General features: G+C 34.9%; 1 protein-coding gene across 1 annotated transcript in view; it reads right to left on the bottom strand.

Annotated features, from left to right (window-relative positions):
* Pif1 (Pif1 DNA helicase) overlaps nucleotides 1–18,290 on the bottom strand; it is a 94,692-nt gene extending 76,402 nt beyond the window's left edge. Inside the window, exon 1 of the mRNA XM_089098950.1 lies at nucleotides 18,187–18,290. The gene's annotated coding sequence lies outside the window, so the exon portion shown is untranslated. The remainder of the gene's footprint in view (nucleotides 1–18,186) is intronic.
* Nucleotides 18,291–18,501: the final 211 nt, after the last annotated feature.

Here is an 18,501-nt window from a genome sequence, read left to right as displayed (position 1 = left end):
AACCTTATAAGAAAATTAAAATATATTTTCTTGTGTATATTATCGCTTCTAATCAGCAGTTGTACCAAACCAATCCTGCTCAACTCATCCTCAGGGCTATACTGTGGTGTTTATCCTCCCCATAGTATAGTGCAGACGGTTTGATATCATTCTATTTTTCCCTTCTTTTTTTAGTTTTAATTTTGTGTTTAAAGCTTTTTCCAATAGGCAATGTTTAGAAGTCCCCCCAGATCCCAAATCAAATTCCACTGAAAGTGTCATAGTGAAAGATACCCATCATGGCTGGTCAAGCACATTATCTGAAAGTTCTAATGATAGCTCCAATTTGGAGAATAGGACAATGATAAGTGTAGGGGCTAATGTAACAATAAATGACGATATTAATTGATATCAAGAGATCCTCTCTAAAAGCCTTAAAAAAAGGAAAAAAAATCTTCTCAATCTAAAGCATTTCCCCTCTCCCTTCCCTAGATCTGCCCTACAAAGACTTAGGAAATGAACTTAACATTAATTCCACTAACCCCTTTGAAATAAAAATTATCAATGCAATAAGAGTTGCAATTTTTAAATTGCTAAAATCAATGTTCTCTCTTAATATTAACCGTGATGGATCTCTACTAATAGCTGTAGAAGATCAGAAATCAGCAGATACAATAATTAATCTAAAATCCCTTCTGAATACCCCAATTATTGCATCTAATTGGAACCCAAAACAATCACCAACAAAAATAGTAGTTTATAATGTTCCCCCAGAGATATCTACTCAGGAGTTAAAAGAAGGGCTCTCAGATAGGGCTGGAAACACAATCCCAGTTGAGGATGTTATCCAACTTGGAAAACCTAACTCTAATGGCCTAAAAACTAGTAGATCCTTCTTATTCACACTGAAGGATAAAATTGATATCCCAGAAAAATTATTCCTATTAGGGCAAATCAAACCACACAAGGAATACAAACCTAAGTCTATCCAGTGTCAGAAGTGTTTCAAACTGGGACAAACAACAAACAAATGTAATGAAATTCTCCGAGAGTGTAGTAATTGTAAATTTTTACATCCTAAAGAGCTGACAACTTGAAACAACACTCATCCTCCATGCATCAATTGCAAAGGTCCACATGAATCTACAAATAAATCATTATGCCCTGCATACAAGAAAAGAGATCTAACAATCCAAATATCAACAGAAAAGGCCATCCCATACCCCTTTGCAGCAATAGAAGCAAATGCTGCCCAACGATACCAAATAAAGCCTGTAATGACACCAACCAAACCCCCCCCGGCCAATGCTCCCAATGCATCAAGCACCCCATATAAAACACCCTCTTCTATGCCCCCTAGCGCAAATCCCGCTCAGAAGGAATCACCAAGCCAACCAGCCTCCTTGTCCGGTGAGATGAAGTCAACCTGGCCCTCCCTCCCAAGAAGAAACAAACCAGAAACACAACCAGGAATCAATCCCTTAACCAAAAAACAGGATGCACAACCAAAAATGCAATCCCCAAATATATGCTTATTCATTCTAAACTGTAATGCAGTTCAGGCCATGAACATACATCAACTACAGAAAACAAAAATTATTGCAGAATTAGCAAAAATCTACATCCCAGATGATATGCTCATTCAAGCAAAAAAAGATCTTGCTTTACTTTTAAGAAAGCTGAACATTGATACACAGTCATATGAAGAAGAAATCAACAATACAACATTTATCAATACTCCAATGGAATGTAAGATCACTCACAGAAAATAAGCTAAATGAACTAATATCATTTATGAATAATAATTCGATTAATATTGCTTGCCTCCAGGAAACTCATTTAACCCAAAATCAAAAAATTAAGTCTCTGGGATATACTATCCTGAGAAAGGATAGATCTTCAGAGAGAAAAGGAGGTGGGGTAGCTTTATTAGTCAATAATAATATAAAATTTTGTGGCATCAATTTTCCAGATTTTGAAAATGATGTTGATGTAATTGGTATCAGTATTTGGCTGAATAATTTAAAAACCTACATAATAAGCTTTTATAACCCTGATGGTTAAACTACAGATGCCAAGGATTTCTTTAATTATATAACTAATTCTAATATGTTAAATAATATCATTATTTGTGGTGATTTCAATGCCCAAAGCCTTTTGTGGGGGAAAAAACCAGCAAATAAAGCTGGTAAATTTATTGAGCATATGACTTCAAATAATAATGAATTAGCTGTTGCTACCCCTCTAAACCTGAATACTTATTTCAACCCCAAAAGTGGCAAATTCTCCACAATTGACCTACAAATTGTGCCATTAAATTTTTTGAACAAAATTTACATAAATAAAATTGATAGTCTATGTACAGACCACATTGCTATAGTTTGCTCCCTAAATGAACCCGCTGAAACTTCATCTCATACCTCCAAATATATCAACACTAAAGCAAATTGGTCTATGTTCCAAAATAAGCTAAATGATGAAATTACAAGTTTCACCCAAAGTTCATGCATTTCTAACACAACAGTTGACACACATGCTGAAGCCTTGACATCTTTACTAATAAATACAGCTAATCATGCTATCCCCAGGACAACACCTAAGAAAACATTCCCTAAACAAATTCCTAAAGCATGGTGGACAAATGAGTGCCTAAATAAATGGAGGATAAAAAAGGCAGCTAGGACAGAATTCATAAAAAAACCATCACCTACTACATATTCAAAAAAATTACAAGCAGAATCTAATCTAAAAAGGACTAATAGATGCTAAATATAAATACTGGAATAATTTTGCAAAGAATCTCTCCAGAGAAACGCATGAGCCAATTATACATAAAGTCATAAGCCACATCTGTGGGAAAAAGACATCCCCCAGCCCACTCCTGTATAAGCTTATAAATAATAATACCCATTATGACAATGATAATGAAAAGGCTAACCTATTTGCAACTCTTTTTGTTAATAAGCTAACATCAAATAATCAAAGCAAACTGTCCACAATTCCTAATGAACCCAAGTTACCAACCACGCCCAGGATCCGAGTACATAACAAACCCATTTTCAATCCAGGAATTGAATAATGCAATACATCATATTAGGACCAAAACTAGCAGCAGCTATGAAAATATACACCCTACATGGATAAAGAATCTCACAAATTAATACAAACAATAACTGATAAATTTTTATAATAACGATTGGGCGTCTTCTAGGTTCCACAATATATGTAAATGTTCGTCCCTCCTACAAATCCTAAAGAAAAATAAACCAAAAGATAACCCTGAGTCTTATAGGCCCATAATGATTACACCTGTGATGGGGAAGATAATGGAGAAAATGATTTATCACAGACTCCTCTGGTTTGTTGAAAAAAATAATATGATCCAACACACTCAAACTGGATTCAGGAAATACCACTCCTCAACAGATGCTTTCATTTTGCTAACAAATGCAATAAATGAATCTTTCTCAAAAAATAAAATCCTAGTGGCAGCTTTCCTAGATTTTGAAGGGGCATATGACAATGTGAACCACCAAATCCTTTTAAATAAACTTGCAAACCTTGGAGTACCCCCTAAGCTAGTATCTTTTTGTTAAATCCTTCATAGAAGTGCTAAGTTTCATTGTTTGTGTTGGTTCAGCCTCTTCATCTCAAAAGACAATATCCAAAGGCCTACCTCAGGGAGCAGTCCTCCTATTTGCCCTATATCTCTGGGACATGAACCTACCCCACACGAATCTACAATATGCTGATGATCTGGTGCTATGGTCATCTGGCAACACCTTTCAGATAGCACAGTCAAATCAGCAAAAGTCACTTTTCCAGTTTGAAAAATTCTCTCAACATTCAGATTTACCCATTGCACCCACCAAGTCAAAAATAATCCAATTTCACCGGAAGAGAAACCATGTTAATGCAAAACTAACTCTAAATAAAACAACTATTCCAGAAGATAATTATATTAATTACCTAGGTCTCATGCTTGACCAAAAACTAATTTTTTACCACCACATTTCAAACACTACAAAAAATGCTATAGAAAAGCAAATATACTAAAAAGACTTATTTCCACATCCCGGGGTTGCAAGGGGAAAAATTTACCCCGGTTTTACAAGTCACATATAAGACCCCATATTGACTATGGTCTCATTGTTTATGGTCATGTGCAAAGACCCAGATGCATAAACTTGAAACAACACAAAATGATATAATGCATCTCATATTTGGTCTTAGGAAACCCACAAGCACCAAGTTTCTGCTTATGGAGAGTGGATTAACAACAATAAGGGAGAGATATAGCTTTCTCTTGACAAAACATCTTACAAAAATTGAATCAAATAGCTCACACACATTACATAATTGGTTAAGAAATCCAGCCATGTATAGAGGTATTGCAGATGAGTATGCCAATATTCAAAAGAAGTTCCCTGTACCAGCAAAGTCTATTGCACCTACTTTCTCCCAATCCCCTCCATGGAATTGGTCATTTCCCATAATAAATAATGAATTTTCAAAATGGAATAAAGATTTAACCCCAATTGCTTTTGTCCAGAAAAAATTTGCAGAACTTAATACAATTACCTATAAAAATCACTTCCAAATATTTGTTGATGGGTCAAAAATGAATGAGAAGGTTGCAAGTGGTGTTTTCCTTCCCTCACCTGAAAATTACAATGGGCGAGAGATTATTTAATAATTTATCTATAATGTCTGCTGAGTTAAATGCCATAATCATGGCATTAGAACACCTTAAGCAAAACCAACCTTTGATTGCAAATTCGAACAATATTATCATCTATTCTGACTCTCTATCAAGCCTTGAGTTGCTGGCCTCAGCTCCTCAATATAAGCTGGACATTGACACTTATCATTGTCTCAGTATTATTGATAATCTTGCTTCAAGTGGCATAAAAACTTATTTTCAGTACATTCCTAGCCACTCTGGCATAAGTGGTAATCATCAGGTTGATGAAACAGCAAAATTTGCTATAAATATTGACCAGCTGGAGGCTATCAGATATTAATTTTAATAAGATTAATCCTACCCTTTCCCCCTTTCCCAATAAGCATCTTTCTAAAATTTATCATAGAATTCGTTCGGGAACAAATGGACTAAATTTCCTTGCATTCTCATATAAGCTTTCTAATTCAAGTGGTTCAATTCCCCTGTCCCCTCTTTGCAGGCATTGTAAAATGAATAATGAAACAATTGACCATTGCCTATTTGAATGTAATATGCTGACGTCTGCACAACATACCTTGTTTTGTAAACTGTTAAAATGCTTCAAACACCACAAAATCTCACTATCAGCCAAGAGCCTAGCCAACTATACCTGCACACAGAGCACAGAAATCGATATCTATCATCTTATATTTGAACTCCTTGAGTCAAAAGATTTACTGAAAGATATCTGAGAATATCTAATAAATAAGAGACAACCAAGACAGTAGCTCTGTAGCCCACAGAGTGAAGCAAAAAGAAGAGGGCTAAATAGTACCAACTGAATAGCCCGCCTGCTGTGAATTAGAAGAAGAAGAATTCTACCTTCCACTTTAAAATTCTGTTCATTTTTCTTTCTGATTTTTTGGATGAAAAGAGGTAGGTAAAAGAGCATTAGGCAACTCAGTATGTTATCATAGGCAGCGCAATCGCACTGCCTAGGTAAAGAACAATGTTGGCACACTGTATTATTATTTTTTTTTCCATACCAGGGCAATTCGTATCAAAGGAGTTGTTGCAGAAACTTCAAAAAGGGCCCATTCGATTGGAAAATGGAACAGCTAGTGCCCTTTTTAATAGTCGAAACTGACTGGAAGGCAGCTAACACCCCTCCCACGCCCACCATTTCCCCAAACACATCCAATCAAAATTTTAAGATAGCCATTTTGTTCAGAGTAACTGAATTCCAAAGAGAAGATATGTTTTTGAGGAGGTTACTCCCCCACAACCCTTAGGCCAAGGGTTTTAAGTTATGCCCTGGGGGTATATAAGAACGATGTTGGCACAATGTATTATTTATTATTTTTCTCCTTTAGACCAGGGCACTTCGTATCGAAGAAGTTATCATAGAAACTTCGAAAAGGCCTTATTAAATTGGAAATTGGAGTTGCTTGTGCCCCTTTTAATAGTCGAAAGTGATTGGAAGGCAACTAACACCCCTTCCACGCCCACCATTTCCCAAAACACATCCAATCAAAATTTTGAGATAGCCATTTTGTTTAACGCAGTTGGAAGTTCTGGAAATTAGGTCTTAGAGGATGACAACCACCCTCATAGTTCTTAGGGTAAGGGTTGTAATTTATGCCCTGGGGGCATACAAGGTGTTTATAGAAAATGTTGTTGTAGAAACTCAAAAAAGCGATCATTTGATTGGAAATCGAAAGGTCTAGTGCCCTTTTTAATAATCGAAAGTGATTGGAAGGCTTGACATTTTTATAGTAAAGATCGATGTGGGCATAATGTATCATTTTGTTGTTGTTTAGACCAGGGCACTTTGTATCAAAGGAGTTGTCGTAGGAACTTCAAAAAAAACTCATTCGATTAAAAATAGAAAGGGCTGATGCCCTTTTTAATAGTCAAAAGTAAATGGAGGGAAACTAATCCCCCTCCCATGCCCACCCTCCCATTTTTCATTATGTTTAAAAAGTAAATGCTGCCATAAGATTGATTCAAAATGCACTGTGTTAATGCTAATTCCCAATAAGGCATCTCAGCAGTATCCCAAGAACAACTGAGGGTATTATGTTCAAACTTTCGGGGCTACTTCTGCTCTTAAAATTCAACCAAATCAAAATAGCGTAAGTGTATCCAAGCTATCAAACAAAGTAAACAGATTTTTTGCAAAGGGTATCAAGTTTTCCATTACAGGTCAACTAGAGGAGGTATGAAACTAGATTAAACACTACTATTTGAGTCCAGATTACTTGTGTCCAGGTCTATGTTGTTAAAAATTGCTGAAATTTTTTTCCAGCATACAAATAAGAGGCCCAACCACAAATTCTTAAAAAACGTAAAGATTTGAAGTATTATTTTGTTTTTCCCTGAAAAGACTAAGTCAATATAAGACAAACAGAAATTAAATCAAATTATCTACCAAGCGTGAAACTACCACAAATCAGCATCAATAGATAAATGAAACACAAAACGAACAGAAATTACAATGAATCACCGAGTCAAACTTAAAATGAGCATAAATTAACTTTAGTTTGGCTCAAGACCCCGATGCCGTCTCAAGGCTAGAACATAATTTGCTGTATTCCTGGAAAAAATATAAATGAATGTGCATTGTCAGTTTAATATACATGTAACGATATTTAGTAATCAAAATGTTAATATTATTTGATTTATTAAAGTTGTAAATTTAAAAAACATTGATATTTTTTTCAGTAAAGTGCAGCTTATGTTCTGGCCTTGGGAAGGCACAGGAGTTTAGAGCTGAACTTATGTTAATTTCTGCTCGTTTTGAGTTTGACTCAGTTATTTATTGTAATTCCTGTTCGTTTTACGTTTCATTTATTTATTGATGCTGATTTGAGGTAGTTTCCTACCTGGTAGATTATTTTATTTTTGCTCATTTTTTGTTTAATGGAGTTCTTTACTTTTCTTTGAAAAACTTAATTTGTGGAAAAAGTTTTTTTTAATTAATCTGGAAAAGAGCTAGACCTAGTATAGAAATATATCTATAGAGATGAATCACATTTTTTTTTGCAGAGTGAGTAGAGCACACTGAAGTTGAAGCAGCCTTTAGCTTTGTCTTGAAACTTCATAACTTGATCACTTCTTTTAGAAAATAATTTTGGAGGGCTATTCTGTGTTGATAAGAAAAGAGGGTAAAGGTGCAGTTTAGTTCCCCCTGTAGTGTAGGGCGCAGGTGCCCTATGGTAAAGGTGCAGGTTAGTTCTCCCTTATAAAAACAACTTATTTCAGCAGATACAAAGAAGAATCCCATTTGCACCATTCTGTGGGACCCCAAGGTCCAATGCTAGCATCAGATCCTGCGAGTGGCAGCTTACACTCGTCAAGTTCTGGCTGTACTAGCCACAAGTGCCCCAGGTAAACGGCTTTTTAGCACAACAGGACAAAAAGTGACTGCAAAAAGATCAATGGATCCAGGCAGAGTGAACAAACACCACAAAATCAAACACCACAAAATCTCACTATCAGCCAAGAGCCTAGCCAACTATACCTGCACACAGAGCACAGAAATCGATATCTATCATCTTATATTTGAACTCCTTGAGTCAAAAGATCTACTGAAAGATATCAGAGAATATCTAATAAATAAGAGACAACCAAGACAGTAGCTCTGTAGCCCACAGAGTGAAGCAAAAAGAAGAGGGCTAAATAGTACCAACTGAATAGCCCACCTGCTGTGAATTAGAAGAAGAATTCTACCTTCCACTTTAAAATTCTGTTGATTTTTCTTTCTGATTTTTTGGATGAAAAGCGGTAGGTAAAAGGGCATTAGGCAATTCAGTATGTTATCATAGGCAGCGCAATCGCACTGCCTAGGTAAAGAACAATGTTGGCACACTGTATTATTATTTTTTTTCCATACCAGGGCAATTCGTATCAAAGGAGTTGTTGCAGAAACTTCGAGAAGGGCTCATTCGATTGGAAATTGGAATAGCTAGTGCCCTTTTTAATAGTCGAAACCAACTGAAAGGCAGCTAACACCCCTCCCACGCCCACCATTTCCCCAAACACATCCAATCAAAATTTTAAGATAGCCATTTTGTTCAGAGTAAGTGAATTCCTAAGATATAATATGTTTTTGAGGAGGTTACTCCCCCACAACCCTTAGGCCAAGGGTTTTAAGTTATGTCCTGGGGGTATATAAGAACGATGTTGGCACAATGTATTATTTATTATTTTTCTCCTTTAGACCAGGGCACTTCGTATCGAAGAAGTTATCATAGAAACTTCGAAAAGGCCTTATTAAATTGGAAATTGGAGTTGCTTGTGCCCCTTTTAATAGTCGAAAGTGATTGGAAGGCAACTAACACCCCTTCCACGCCAACCATTTTCCTAAACACATTCAATCAAAATTTTGAGATAGCCATTTTGTTTAACGCAGTTGGAAGTTCTGGAAATTATGTATAAGAGGAAGACAACCACCCTCATAGTTCTTAGGGTAAGGGTTGTTATTTATGCCCTGGGGGCATATAAGGTGTTTATACAAAATGTTGTTGTAGAAACTCAAAAAAGCGATCATTTGATTGGAAATCGAAAGGTCTAGTGCCCTTTTTAATAATCGAAAGTGATTGGAAGGCTTGACATTTTTATAGTGAAGATCGATGTGGGCATAATGTATCATTTTGTTGTTGTTTAGACCAGGGCGCTTTGTATCAAAGGAGTTGTCGTAGGAACTTCAAAAAAGACTCATTCGATTAAAAATAGAAAGGGCTGATGCCCTTTTTAATAGTCAAAAGTAAATGGAGGGAAACTAATCCCTCTCCCACGCCCACCCTCCCATTTGCCTTTATGTTTAAAAAGTAAATGTTGCCTTAAGATTAAATCAAAATGCACTGTGTTAATGCTTAATTCCCAATAAGGCATCTCAACAGCATCCCAAGAACAACTGAAGGTATTATGTTCAAACTTTCGGGGCTACTTCTGCTCTTAAAATTCAACCAAATCAAAATAGCGTAAGTGTATCACAGTTATTAGACAAAGTAAACAGTCTTTTTGCAAAGGGTATCAAGTTTTCCATTTCAGGTCAACTAGAGGAGGTATGAAACTAGATTAAACACTACTATTTGTGTCCAGGTCTATGTTGTTAAAAATTGCTGAAATTTTTTTCCAGCATACAAATAAGAGGCCCAACCACAAATTCTTAAAAAACGTAAAGATTTGAAGTATTATTTTGTTTTTCCCTGAAAAGACGAAGTCAATATAAGACAAACAGAACTTAAAACAAATTATCTACCAAGCGTGAAACTACCACAAATCAGCATCAATAGATAAATGAAACCCAAAACGAACAGAAATCACAATAAATAACCCAGTCAAACTCAAAACGAGCAGAAATTAACATAAGTTGGGCTCAAAACCCCAACCCCTATGCCTTCCCAAGGCCAGAACATATTTTGCACTTTACTGAAAAAAAATACAAATGAATGTGCATTGTCAGTTTAATATACATGTAATGATATTTAGTAATCAAAATGTTAATATTATTTGATTTATTAAAGTTATAAATTTAAAAAACATTGATATTTTTTTCAGTAAAGTGCAGCTTATGTTCTGGCCTTGGGAAGGCATAGGAGTTTTGAGCTGAACTTATGTTAATTTCTGCTCGTTTTGAGTTTGACTCAGTTATTTATTGTAATTTCTGTTCGTTTTAGGTTTCATTTATTTATTGATGCTGATTTGCGGTAGTTTCCTGCCTGGTAGATTATTTTATTTTTGCTCATTTTTTGTTTAATGGAGTTCTTTACTTTTCTTTGAAAAACTTATTTTGTGGAAAAAGTTTTTTTTAATAAATCTGGAAAAGAGCTAGACCTAGTATAGAAATATATCTATAGAGATGAATCACATTTTTTTGGCAGAGTGAGTAGAGCACACTGAAGTTGAAGCAGCCTTTAGCTTTGTCTTGAAACTTCATAACTTGATCACTTCTTTTAGAAAATAATTTTGGAGGGCTTTTCTGTGTAGATAAGAAAAGAGGGTAAAGGTGCAGTTTAGTTCCCCCTGTAGTGTAGGGCGCAGGAGCCCTATGGTAAAGGTGCAGGTTAGTTCTCCCTTATAAAAACAACTTATTTCAGCAGATACAAAGAAGAAGCCCATTTGCACCATTCTGTGGGACCCCAAGGTCCAATGCTAGTATCAGATCCTGCGAGTGGCAGCTTACACTCGTCAAGTTCTGGCTGTACTGGCCACAAGTGCCCCAGCTAAACGGCTTTTTAGCACAACAGGACAAATAGTGACTGCAAAAAGATCAATGGCTCCAGGCAGAGTGAACAAACTCACTTTTGCTATATCAATTGTAAGTGCTGATTTAAAATTTCTGGTGTTGTTAAGCCATGGTATCTGACTTGTATACAGTGTTTTTTTTATGTTGTTATTTGTTTTGTTTTTTTCACTTCCTTTTTATGTATTTGATGAACAGGAGATGTTTGAACTTCAAACTTTGAAAGCTATACACACATTAGCCCAAATCATTAACAAGAAGAAAATGACAAAACATGGGATTTAATAGAAACAATGCAATGTTAAACATAAACACAACATAGGTTTCTCTTGGCCTAGTGGGTAAAAATGAGAACTCTAGTTGGTTTGATAAACAGTAAACATAAACACTTTCCACATGACCCAACAAATTCCTGTTTTGTCATATTATTCTTGTAAGTTTTTAGCCAACCATTTAAAAATCCTTATTAAAATCAAGTTGAGATTGAACGTGCTTGGTGAAGTGGGATTTTTATTCATATTTTTAATCAGAAAAATCGGCACGCCGTGGTGCGCCACCAGTCAGAAATCGGCGGCGCGCCACCAAAAAAATTCGCCGCGCCTGCCGCCAATACTAAATCACACATTCCCTGCCATCATGTCGGCGTGGCACGGCTTCGGGGACTATCAGGATGATCTGCGGACACCAATCTCCTTGAATCTTATGATCACATTACCAAGTTGCTTGGTATGTGGGTACCTGCTGACATGATTCTGCTTGACTTTTCTAAAGCTTTTGACAAAATGTGTCACAAGCAATTTGCAATTAAAGCATGTGCAGTCAAGCTTGAAGAGAAATTCCTGCTCTAGATCCTTGATTTTCTTTATTTGTGATCTGAATGCCTCTATGCATGTTCTGAGTGGAGTTCCTCAGGGAAGTGTTTTGGGTCCTACACTACTTAGTATTTTCATTATTGATGCTCCTTTCATTACCAGCAGTAAATCAACTCTTTATGCAGACAAGCTGAAGGTTCTTGAACCAGCTTTGTCCTATAAAGATCACGCCCTGCAAAAAAATAATCTTCAACTGCTGGGTCAATGGGCTGAGGCCTGGCTTCTTGAATTCAATATTGCCAAGTGCCATATCATTCACTTTGGCAAACTGAATCCTTGTTGCTCTTATTTTCTCCTAGGCCACCCACTTTCCTTTGTAAATAATGAGCAGGATCTGAGTGTCACTATTGACAATGAACTAAAATTCAGCACTCCTGCTAGGAGGTCTTCAGCTGGGGCTTGTTCAACCATGGGACTGATTAAGAGAACTATTTCCACTTGTTCCTCTAAAGTCATCAATCTTCTATCTAAGGGACTTGTGCATCCTAAGCTTGAAGTTGGAACATGTGATGCCTCCCCATATTCTATAAAAGCTATATAAGTTCTTGAAGATGTGCAGAGACATGCCACTAAAGTAATATCTGGCATGCAGGAGCTTTCCTACCCTGTAAGACTATCAAAGCTCAATCTCCCTACACTTGTTTACAGGAGAAATAGAGGGGATGCCATTTTACACCACAAGTTATTGAGGGCTAATAATCTCCCAGTACTATTCCATACTGTTGGTACTGACTCAAAGACTAGAGGTCATCACCTGAAACTTGTCAACAATATCTAGAGTTGGCTCTCAATTCTTTTTATCATTCATTGTCAACAGTTGGAACAAACTAACTAATGAAACAATTTCTGCTGATTATGTTGATGTTTCCAAACAAAGACAATATACCGAGTGTTCCTCCAGAGTTTAAACTCAATTTGGATGCTACTGAACATAAAATAGCACCTGGTCACTAATATGTATTTGCACATTTGGGGGGGGGGGTCTAAAATTCAATTTCTGACAAAAATGATTATTATATTTGTAATCAGCATACAAAAAGGCATTAAATGGTATATTCACTTTAGTTGTTACTCAATAATATGATTTGGTAAAAATTTACCCAAATATATATCCTGAATTGGTATATATAGGGATGGGGGTAAAATTCATTTCCAACAAAAATGATTATTATATTTGGAAAGAGTATAATAGCCCAAAAGGAATAAAGTTGTATGTTTCCTTTATTTGTAAGTCAATATAAAGTGAAGAGCAAAAGGGCAGATTTAAACATAAGAAATTTTGGTAGATTTCTTAGTTTGAAACTTTGATAATTCAAGAATTGCTTCTAGGGCTAATTGCATCTTGGGCCCTTAAAGAGGCCCCAAAGGTATTTTATATTAATAATGAAAAGAGCATAAAAAAGCATCAAATGATATTTTCACTTTCATCCTAGCTAAATTATAGGGCCACCAAGAAATCTACCTAAATTCTACTTTTAACATTCGCATTGCACCCACCCTCATTACTAATATATATTATATATATATATATATATATATATATATATATATATATATATATATATATATATATATATATATATATATATATATATATATATATATATATATATATATATATATATATATATATATATATATATATATATATATATATATATATATATATATATATATATATATATATATATATATATATATATATATATATATATATATATATATATATATATATATATATATATATATATATGTTAACATTACAAATAGTTGGCAATTACACTTATATCTAGGCTAGAATTGCAAAATATTAGCCACTTCTATGCATGGGGTAAATGCGGCCCAGGATTTATCAGTGTAATGTCAGAATTTATCCTGTAGGCTATGGGGCTAGTCCCACATGTCAGATTTACCCCAAAATCGTGTTTTTCCGGGGTAATTCCGACACCCCTTGTATCTCTTGACTGATTTGAGAAGAAAATACTAATAAATAATCATTTTTGTTGGAAATGAATTTTACCCCCACCCCTATATATACCAATTCAGAATATATATTTGGGTAAATTTTTACCAAATCATATTATTGAGTAACAACTAAAGTGAATATACCGTTTAATGTCTTTTTGTATGCTGATTACAAATATACTAATCATTTTTGTCAGAAATTGAATTTTACACCCCCCCCCCAAATATACAAATACATATCCTGAATTGACATATGTAGGGGGGGGGGCTAAAATTTATTTTTGACAAAAATGATTATTATATTGGTAATCAGCATAAAAAAGGCTTCAGATAGTATATTCACTTTATTTGTAAGTCAATAATATGATTTGGTAAAAATTTACCTATATTTGCACATTAGGGGGTTGGCAAAAGTTCAAACTTATCTCTCATTTACATCAGAAATAAAATTCTCCCCCACCCCCCTAATGTGCAAATATATACCCTGAATTGGTATATATAAGGGTGGGGGTAAAATTCATTTCCAACAAAAATGATTATTGTGTTTGGAAAGAGCATAAAAAAGGCATTGAGTGGTATGTTCACTTGATTTGTAAATCAATAATATGAATAACAAAAAAAAATTTTTCTTGGTGCTTTATGTACCTCTATTTTCTTCTCTACATCATTAATGTTTTAAAAGAGTTTAACAGTTTGGCTGTCTAAAATATTGGAAATTTTTTTGTAGTTCATATTATTCATTTACAAATAAAGTGAACATACCACTCAATGCCTTTTTTATGCTATTTCCAAATATAATAATCATTTTTGTTGGAAATGGATTTCACCCCCACCCCTATACATACCAATTCAAGCTATATATCTGCACATTAGGGGGAGGGGGTGGTACATTTTTTTCTAATTTAAATTAGAGCTACACTTAAACTTTACCCCCACCCTCCCCCTAATGTGCAAATATATACCCTGAAGTGGTACATATAGGGGTAGGGGTAAAATTATTTTCTCACAAAAATGATTATTATATTTTGAAAGAGTATAAAGAAAAGCAGTACTCCTATTTTAAATGGACTCTTTTATATAGTGCTAGTTTGGTTAATGCTAATGAATAAAATAGGATGAATTACTTTATTAGTAAGTGAATAATACAAACTGCAAAAAATTTACCCAATTATTTTGGTTTGTATTAAAAGGCTAGGCTCTTCATCTTGAAGTTTTGTTGCAAGAATTTTTCTTTAAAAAGGAGTTCCAGTTCCAAAAATCTGTAGCATGGTACATGAACTAGCAACAAGTCCTTTCACCCCTTTGATTCTCCAAAAAGTTTGATCAGCTATTTAGAAATCCATTGTCCTCAACTGTAAGCAAGTCTTCTTAACAGTTAAAACAAATCCATCATCCCAATTAAACTTCTTAATTCTATTGGTGGGAGTGTACAAATGTATTTCTTGGAAGAGAAAGCATTTACTTGGTATGGTAATGGGGCAGAATATCCCCTTGGGACTTATGCTTTATATGCTACACAACACCATAGACTGTACAAGTAAACCAGACATGGAGACTTGTCAAACAGGTATTTGTTATCTAAATTGATTGCAAAGCAAGGTTTCTAATCATGTTTACAATATTTAAACAATTTGTTTTTGGGGCTTAGGGGGGGAGTACCTACGTTAGGTTACTTAGGCCTATTTAATATACGATATGCTATATCCCCCCCCATTGTGCAAATATATAGCCTAAATTTGTTTCTAAACTATTATATATTCATCCTATTGTATTTCATTTCATTAGCATTAACCAAACTTGACTTCTTTTGTGTGTAGCATATAAAGAATAAGTACCATCCCCTCTTCTGAATTGCTAATTTTGCCTTCTGAAGTTTATTCCACTCTACCCTTTTGCCTTGATGTATCTCTTAGTTTCATCCAAATGCTGGAGATTTTGTTTTTTTCTATGATTTTTTGTACTTCTTAATCATTAATAGTTGAAAAAAAAAATAGAAACAAATGGATTTAGTCAAGACTGTATATTGGGGTTGGGAGGGGAATTGGCATGCAATTTAACTGAAAGAAACTCATGAAAACACAATAAATGTAAAGTTGCTGAATGTATTGGAGTAAGGATTTTGCCATTATTGTACTTTTTTTAGAAGAAGGGTAAACAACACTGCTAATGTTCAGTTTAGTAAAAATTGTCCATTAAGTCATAGGGAAAGACACCAAATTATTGATGAGGCTATTTACTTGCATTGCTTTAAAGGATTCACTACCACCTTAAATTAAATTACCTTAAATTTAATTTGAGTGCAAGAGAAGCAATCTAAGGATTTTTTCTTGTGGAACTCAGAATGATGACTTGAGTTCATTACAAAGTTCATTAGTGACCAGGTGCTATTTTATGTTCAGTAGCATCCAAATTGAGTTTAAACTCTGGAGGAACACTATTGTCTTTGTTTGGAAACATCAATGTAATCAGCAGCAATTGTTTCATTAGTTAGTTTGTTCCAACTGTTGACAATGAATGATAAAAAGAATTGAGCCAACTCTAGATATCGTTGACTGTTTGACAAGTTTCAGGTGATGACCTCTAGTCTTTGAGTCAGTACCAACAATATGGAATTGTACTGGGAGATTATTAGCCCTCAATAACTTGTGGTGTAAAATGGCATCCATTCTATTTCTCCTATAAACAAGTGTAGGGAGATTCAGCTTTGATAATCTTACAGGGAAGGAAAGTTCTCGCATGTCAAATATCACTTTAGTACTGGAACTTATATATATATATATATATATATATATATATATATATATAACACCTTTCAAAATATAAAAATACTATAAATGAAATGAATTTGGAGCTGGAGGATTTTTCGGATATTGATTCATTTCATCATATACCAATTCATAAACAAATACATGTGTGATGTAGTAGCTCAAATGGTAGAGCGCCATACATTATTAAGGATGTTCCAGGTTTGAATCCTGGTTACGTTGTTTTTTATGACAATAATTTGTAATTTTTATTTTCTTTTATGTCTTTTACCAGAGCATTTCTGAAAGTAAAAGAGAGGCAACGCTATAGCATTGAATATAATAGTAAAGGACACACAGCTTCAATATTTCTTTATTATTATTATGTAGAAATTCTAGCTAAAGTAGAATTTTACCATAAAATTATAAACTAGAAAATAAAATTCTACTTCAGCTACTTTTGTCCATCTTGTAATCTGGCTAGGTTAGGAAAATGACACTTTCAGGAATGCGTATATAGACAAAAGTATGTCCGGAGAAGAGATATGTCCTGAGATATTGAATTACCTGCCTCCACTCCTTCTGCCTGTCTAGGGTCCTGAAATTTGCCCATCCAACAGGCCTATGCCGCTATTAATAATCCCAAAAAAACAGTTTATCTTAAGTCTTATTTATCAGTTTCTTTGTATCTTTCTTTGTCTCTGAAAGGATAAGTTTAGTTTTCTGAGCAGAAGATTATGATGTATCAAAGATTTATTTCCAGAATTCATGATATTTATTTGAATAGGCCTATCTTTAAAACCTTATGAATTGGGATTGAGCAAAGTTGTGAAGCTGAAAACAATTTTGTTGTACTTCATTTAAGCAGAAGATCTATTTTGCAGGGTTTCACTTCTATAACTTGCATATTTTTAAAGGTCACCAAAGGTCAGGACACTCTAGAAGGAGAAGGAATGGAGGTAGATACTTCAAAGTACCTTCCCAGGGCATAGGCTAATTTAGCCAGTAGACTGATCCCTGAAAAATTCATTTTCCTAACATAACCCCTTTCCAAGATAGTCAAAAGTAGCAAAAGTAGAATTTTACCAGATACAGTCCCAAGAGAGCTAATTTCCACTCAGGAGAAGATCTACCAATTTTTCTCCTAAGTGGAAGTTAGCTGTGCTTGGGAATGATTTCACTTTGGGCATTACTGACAAGAGACAGATTCTCTCATTGAAGGAAGTTGCCTGGGCTGGGTGATGATTGCAAAATAGTAGTTCCTGACTGGTTAGCTATAGCCTACTGCCCAGAGAAACTCTTTTTTTTTCTCCTTCTATACCCTGGTTCCAGACACATGCAGCCCATGCAGGGTACATGTAGGCTATCTTGCTTGGTATAGAATCCATTTATTCTGTCCTGAGTGGCCATAGTGCTGCTCAGGATAGCTACGATGGTTCAAGTGTGCTTTGTGGATCGGTTCTGAACAGACTCTGGGTAATTTCTCTGTTAAAATTAAACTTGACTTCAAGAAGAGTGCCAGAATTACCAGTCTTTTACCAATCTACATAACTAGACCCAGACCCAACTTGCATTCTTCTTTTGAGATTTTAAAACATTCTGAATCTGTGAAGCACATGGTGTCACTAAACCATGGTGGCCTAGCCCTCCTGTAGGCTACTATGTTAGCAATAGACTTTCTAATCTTATACTGGCATTGGAAAAAAGTCTCACCTTAAATTTCTTCAGATCTTGAAATTAACTGAAATATCAGAGCAGATTGATGATGATGATGATGAACGAATTAAAGACCCCTCTTGCCTGCTCCGTCACTTGGGTCTTCTTTCAATAAATCTGGATCCCACTTTAGTTAGTCAATCATCAATAATCTGCTCTGTCACATTAATTAATCATAATTATTCTTCCCATCACATTGTCTTATCTCTCCCAATGGCAGTTATAAACTGTACAACCAGCTTTAGGATTTGTATATTGTCACTATCATTTGCAAATCCTCCAAAATCAAATTTACACTCAACTGTTTTCTTC

This window comes from Artemia sp. Qi Xiang Cuo, chromosome 13 (genome assembly GCF_049724085.1).
Source record: "Artemia sp. Qi Xiang Cuo chromosome 13, ASM4972408v1, whole genome shotgun sequence".
Taxonomy (NCBI): Eukaryota; Metazoa; Arthropoda; class Branchiopoda; order Anostraca; family Artemiidae; genus Artemia; species Artemia sp. Qi Xiang Cuo.
The sequence above is the reverse complement of the archived record's forward strand: the minus strand, read 5'-3'. Positions and strand labels throughout refer to the sequence as shown.